Genomic DNA, 6,669 nt, shown 5'->3' with positions numbered 1-6,669 from the left:
CTTAATTCACACAGGCACCACTAAACCCTCGGCACAGCTGGCTGGAAGTTATTGATCAATGGGGTCAGCCTTTGGGGAGAGGATCAAAATGTAGAATACCCCTCTAAAAACAACCTAATATAGAAGAAAAATTATTCTATGGGCACATCTGAATTTAGCTTTTGATTAATGAAGTGTTTCTATTCATTGATAAGGCTGGTCCTCATTGATGAGTGTATTGACAGGTTTACTCTTCCAGAGCCAGGTGAGTGGACAGAGGTGTCCTTTGTCCTTCCACACTCTCCTCTCTGGTCTGGGGACCTCCCACACCTCACTTTAACCCTGTATTATTGACACCTCCTCCTCTAACCCCAGGTCCTCCTTGGAATCCATTCCCAGAATCCCAGAGAGGGACGGGGGAAAGAGACAGAAGGGGCTGTCCAGAGTGGCCACTGAACTAGGCCATCTTGGGTCTGTGGAGGGACTTGTGGTCAGTTCTGCCAGCCGTTCTCCACCTGACACCGCCCTTCCTTGTCCCTGCTGGGAACAGCACTAGTGAAATGTGGGGAAGCCAGGGCCATGGTGTCACCCACACCGTGACAGCTTTGTGTCACGGGCACCACGGAGGGCAGGGGTTGGTACTGATGTGCTGGGGAGCTTTCCTTGGGTGACGCATGTCCTATGTAGTCTTGTTTTCCTGCTATTTTAAAGCTTATCTCTTGCTCACAACGGTGAAAAATGGGAATCCCAATAAAAAATTTGATAGTGTTTGATTGGGTAAATGAATTTTGACTCATCCCTAGAATGGAATATTCTAGAGCCATTAAACACAATTAGGTAGATCTATGCTTATTGACATGAAAACCTGTCTGTGTTAAATTGGTAAATAAAAAGTAAAAAATGCCTAGAAGAAATTACACAGAGATATTAACAGAAGTGATCTATGAACAGTGAGATAATAGATTTTATTTTCTTCTTTCTTTTTGTTCTCTGAATTTCTGCAGTGAACATGTATTACTTTTATGACGAGTAGGGGAAAGCTTTTCACAACATGGAAAAATTCAAAAAGCAGGCTTCAGAGAAAAATATTTCGTACTAACATTTTTTTTTTTTTATGGCACTTTACCCCACGCTTCTAAGAGGACAGAGGATTAAGAATAAGCCCGATTTATCTTTGTGTATGCATATGTTCTTCATAATACAGTCTTTGCAATATATTTATGACACACACATACAAATGCAAAAAAAAAAAAAAAACGCAGACTATTAGAGTATATAATATGGCACAAAATTCACAAAGTGCATGCTCACGTTTAATTTCTGTGCACATGTACTGTAGCCTGTCCTGTGCTCAGTGTGTTGCTTTGCTGGATGGATTTTTCACAGTCCTTTCCAAATACTTAATGCACATCCTATTTGGATCATCAGTTCATATTCTAATCCTCCCTGTCCCTCTGTTCTGGAAGGGAATGGCCATCCATGATCTTGGTTACTCTGTTTTTAAAAAGAGACATTTTTGGAAGACGAAGTTCACGTCTGGCTCACCCCACCCAGGATGGTGGGGCTCCTGGTGGCATCATTAGTGTTTGTTTCTCGAGCACCAGTGGTCCCTGGTGTGTCCCCGGCACACCTGTGCTGCTTCATTTGATTGGCGCATGGCCTCCCCCAGCTCAGTCTGTCCTGGGGGCAGGGGGCGAGTTGGGTTAGATACTGAAGGACGAGCAAGAGGCCCGCAGAGGTCTTGGCTGATAATCCATGCTTGCTCCCAAATGCCTGCGGTAGACTTTCCCTTTTAGCCATATTGTCTTTGTTTCTAGATAAATCTCTCTCGTCTTCTTCCCTTCCTTTCTCCTTCCCTCTCCCTCTCTCCAACTCGATTTCCAAGTCTCCTTTTCTCTCTCTCTTCAGGGAGTTGATGGGTCACCTTTCAGATGACATTAGTAGTTGGGAACCTTCAGGGAGCTGTTGATAGAGCCAGCTCTGGAGTTGCGGGGGCCTTGGAAAGTCCCAGAGTCACAGACAGGATGGCCTGCTGGCATCCACGGGCCTGGCCGTACTTCCGCAGGTCAGGCAGCTCCCGCCAAATCAGCAGCTACCCTGCCAGCCTGGCCTGTCCTGAAAGCCACCTCTGGATATGGACCCCACAGACAAGGCCCCCGAAGAAGATGGTCCCAGAGTTCACTCCCGTGGACACCAGCTCGCTTGGTCTAAGAAAGCCCAGGGGAGCCTCCTTGTGCCTTTATTCTTCTTTTAGTCTATCGAGTGATTTCATTTCCGCCGACATGGAGTGCCCCTTCAGTGCCAGGCTCCGTTCCAGTCACTGTAATTGGTCTGATCCTCTTAACAACACAGTATTCACATTTTTCCAAAATTAAAATAGAGAAAGAGAGAGGTCAGCAAAGCCCAGGAGCGAATCCCGGAGGCCAGAGGAGAGGCACGGTGTTGCCTGAGGAGCCCCTTTATCTCACCTGCACGTGACGTCCCTGCCCCTTTTGCCTGGCTGGAGCTGGGGGGACGTGGGTGCCCTCTGCTGCAGTGACCTTGCCGTAACCCCGTTTCCAGGAGTTTTCCCTGAAAACGTGTGACTTGTCCCACCCAGCATGCCGTGGGGAGCGGGGAGCCCCTGGTGACATGCTTGTTCAGAGGGACGTTTCTCCCCTCTTGCTGAGGAGCTCTGCGGCACCCCAGCCATGGGGGCCCCGTGCAGTGAAGGCTGCGGGGCTGGTCTGGGAGCCAGCTCAGGTCTGCCACAAACACTCATCTGCCAGGGCTTGTCAAAATGTTCTTTAACCTCTGAGGCCAGTGTTTGGGTCTGCAAGATGGGAAAGCCACTGTTTTAGCTCAAGAGTGTTCTGAAGGAGAGAGCTAATCTGTGAAGGATACTCCTTGCAGTGTGCCAGTCACTGGGCTAAGTACTTTCGCACGTCACCTGAGGCTTGCAATAACCATGTGAAGATTAAAAAAAACACGATCATAATGGGAACATATTTTATAAAATCAGGTGTTTTGCAAATAGAAGAGATTATGATAGAAACATGTTGCATTACACTAAAAGACAAAATAACTAACAGTTGGCCTATAACAGACACATGTTAAGTGGTTGTGGGCTGCTTCCCCCATAAAAAGATAGTAAACAGAGGAATTGAATGCTATATAATGCACAGAACACTTCTTCTTGGTAGATTATAGTATAAGAGGAAGTTTCTGTACATAGTAGGAGCTCAAGAAGTACTTTGTGAGAAGGAGATAATCGAGAACTGCTTTTGTTCTTCGCTACACTACGACAGAAGACCTTGTCCATGTGAGTGTGGATTCAGGACTGAAGTTTCCGTCCCCCCCACCGTGACCCTGCGATTATCTGTCTTCATTACTTTATCCTTTTCCTTGAGTCTTATTTGAATTAACTTCTAGAATCAGTTTGGGATGGTTAAGAACATGTTTACAGGATTCAGAAATGAAGGTATTTCAAGCAGAAGAATGAGACGGGAACTTTAGGCCAAAGCAGAGATCCATGTTCCTGGATTGAATGGAGGAGTAATTGACTCCAAGTCCAGGGCCTCTGGAAAGATGGGCTTCACTAAAACCAAGACGCTGTCCTATAACCCAATAAACGTATGTTCAATTCGATATGCACTGAAGTAATTTTAGAAACTGTCATCCCATTTCAGCGGTGAACGCAGCTCCGTGTGGTATGAATTCTCCATCAAGATGATGTGGTGGGGAGAAGGAAGGGATCTTTCGGAGCAATCAATTTATTTTAGTGTCCCAAATGTTCATAGCAACAGGAGCAAACGTGGTTGCAGCTGCCATTGTGGTCAGCCTCCTGTCACAGAGGAAAACGGATGGCCTCTCCTTAGCCACCAACCTGCACTGTCTCCATGACAGAGGATCCATCAATTTTCTCCAGAGAGCGGAGGAGAAGCCACATTTGGTTGTGTTGAAAATTAAACTTTTAATAGAAAACTAAAGAAAGAAGCTATGCTCATTTATTTTATGGGTTGTTGCCTTTGAAGAAGGAGGAAGGTCAAGAATGGGTTCGAGGAGGTGAGACCTGTTAAGACATTCTTTGGAAATGTTCCTTTTGAAGCATTTGCATGTTTTATTAAACTTGAAGTCTCTTTGACATTCCTCTCTGGCTTCCTCTTCACACTCCCAAACAATCACCACAAACTACTTCCAGACTTTATTCTTTCTTCTCACAAGTGAGTAACGCACCTCTGATCCATACCTTGTCTAGGATGTGTCAGGATTCATGTGTCATTCCTGCCCTCTGAAAAAGAAATCCAGTACCAGGGAAATCGACAGAGCAGGTGACCAGTCCTTCCAAGAACATTCCAATTATATGGCTCTTAACCTACTAATGTCTTCACTTTAAAATAATAAACAGGACTAAGATTAAGTCATGGCCTATTAAATATCAGGCAAGATCATCTGATTTCTTTTTCTTGTTCCATCAAAAGAAACAAAAATGTCTTGTTTTCCTTTAATCTTCCCCTTTGTCTGCTGTACCCTATTCCTGTATATGAAACAAAAGCAAAAACAAAAACAATGAGTATCCTAGTCATGTGGCCTTAGAATCATTGAAAAGTGATAAATGTGAAGCTTGGTTCAACTTCGGAAATTAAAGCATGCTCACTTACACATATAGAATTAATCCCATCATTACAGACTTAGCAAAGCTTGAGCTAATTGTTGCCAAGGCATGCAAAGTAGCAAGTTTAGGACATTTTTAAGCTGCCACAGCTCATGTGATGAATAAAACCCAGTTGGAAACGTATAAGAGCACAATTTTATGAGCTTGTTGAAGACCCACAGAATGGAGAAGAGGCAACTAAACCCCAAGATCTCAACAACATGAAGGACACGTGCTGACTTCCTGCAGCCATGAAGTCCCAAAGAGGCATTTCTGATTTCTCAGAAGTCCAATCACTGGGTGGCCCTCTAGATGGCCATTGAGGGACCACCCTGCAGTCAGCCAGTAGGTAGAGAGGAGGCTGAGGACTCAATGTGGGGGATTTGTTTGAACCGTGCCTGATCACTTGTCACTCATAATGACATGCAATTGATCAGTAATTAATGACATGAAAACCGCACGGGAGCTTGGAAACCAGGCCAGCTGTGTTCTCGAGAGCTGGAAGAAATGGGTTTGCTCGTCAGCTAGCTTCGTTGTCCCTGGCACAGGAAGCAAAGTTCTTGAGGCTTAGGGATGGGAAATCAGAGTTTGAAAGAAGATCCAAGAGTTGGCTCAAGCTTTTCAAGAAGAAATGAGAAGGTTACATTTGTCATGCACAAATGTGTGGCCACGCCCACAGAACCCAGTCCCAGCCGGCATCTGTATTCTTTCTGAACAAATCTCCCACTTATTTCAAAGCTTTTTTAATGGAAGTGATACATTGTGGTGGGGAAGCAGGATTTCCTCTCTAGCCAACATTGCTTCAACACATTATCCTGCTGGGAAATCTGCCTCAACCTAAAATACCACCCAAGGAGATGGGGCCACCACTCTGTGGGCAGTGCCCGTTCATTGCTAGAGTTAATGAATCTATTCAGTGGAATGCCCAGAGAACCGAGTTTCTCTCCACCTCCATTTCCATTTCTCCAGCAAGGTAACTAAATAAAAGAATATTTAGAAACTATTAATAGCTAATACATTATCCTGCCTACCCTAGCCCACGGGTCAGTGTTGTTATTTCTTTTTTCTTTTCTTTTTTGAAAAGCGCGTACCTGCAGGCACTGCAGTTACATTTACATTTTTAGTCAATAACGGGAGATGAGGTTGTTGTAGTTCTCCTGCTTGGAATTCATTGCAATAACTTCACCATCCGCGTAGAGGCAAGAAAATCCAGGGAAAACTGGACTAAACTCAAGTGGACTACTTGGGGATTTGCTGTAGGCCCCTCTCTCTGAACCTAATGATAACCACTGTAGAGTCCGCAGTGACTGGGCAGCCTCTTCTTCATCTTAGCAAGAGCAAGCGTGCTTGAGATCTCTTTAAAAGTACAGGATCTTTTGGTTTTTGTAACTATTGAATAGAGAATTTTTAATTTTTTCACATAAATAATTTTGAATGCTCCCTAAAGGCCTTTGTGTTAAAGGCCTGGTGCCCCAGGGAGGCCGCAGGACCGTGAAGATGCGGGGTACGGTGGGAGGTACTTAGCTCATGGCAAGGGTGACCTTGAAGGGGATTGTGGAATCCCAGGCCCAAAGCAAAGGGGCCACTCTGTTATGGTCTTGAACCTGGGAATATATGAACCCAAATAAGTCTTTTTATAAGTTGATTATCTCAGGCATTTTATTATGGTCATGGAAAACTGATTAACACATATAATAGGTGCTATCCTTTTCTAAGTGAAATTTTAGTCACATAACAGGCCATCGTGTGACTATACTAGTCTTCAATAAACCATTCCCCTATAGCTGGACACTAGGTTGTTCTTATTGCTCTAAACAACATTTCTGATAAATGTCATAAGAAGTGCATCTTTGTATGCAATTCTAGATCTTTCCTTACCATAAATCACCTGATATTAGGAGGTCAAAGGGAATGAACACTTCTAAAGGATTTCACTGCTAATTGCTGACCGATACTACATTGAACACATTTGCTCTGCGGGTGGTGCTTGTGAATGTCCCCTGTAAACCCAAGCAACATGTTTTTAAACCTTTGCCATCATGACCAAAATATCAACA

The sequence above is a fragment of the Marmota marmota genome, unplaced genomic scaffold (assembly GCF_001458135.2).
Source record: "Marmota marmota marmota unplaced genomic scaffold, marMar, whole genome shotgun sequence".
Taxonomy (NCBI): domain Eukaryota; kingdom Metazoa; phylum Chordata; class Mammalia; order Rodentia; family Sciuridae; genus Marmota; species Marmota marmota.
This window is presented reverse-complemented; position numbering follows the sequence as displayed.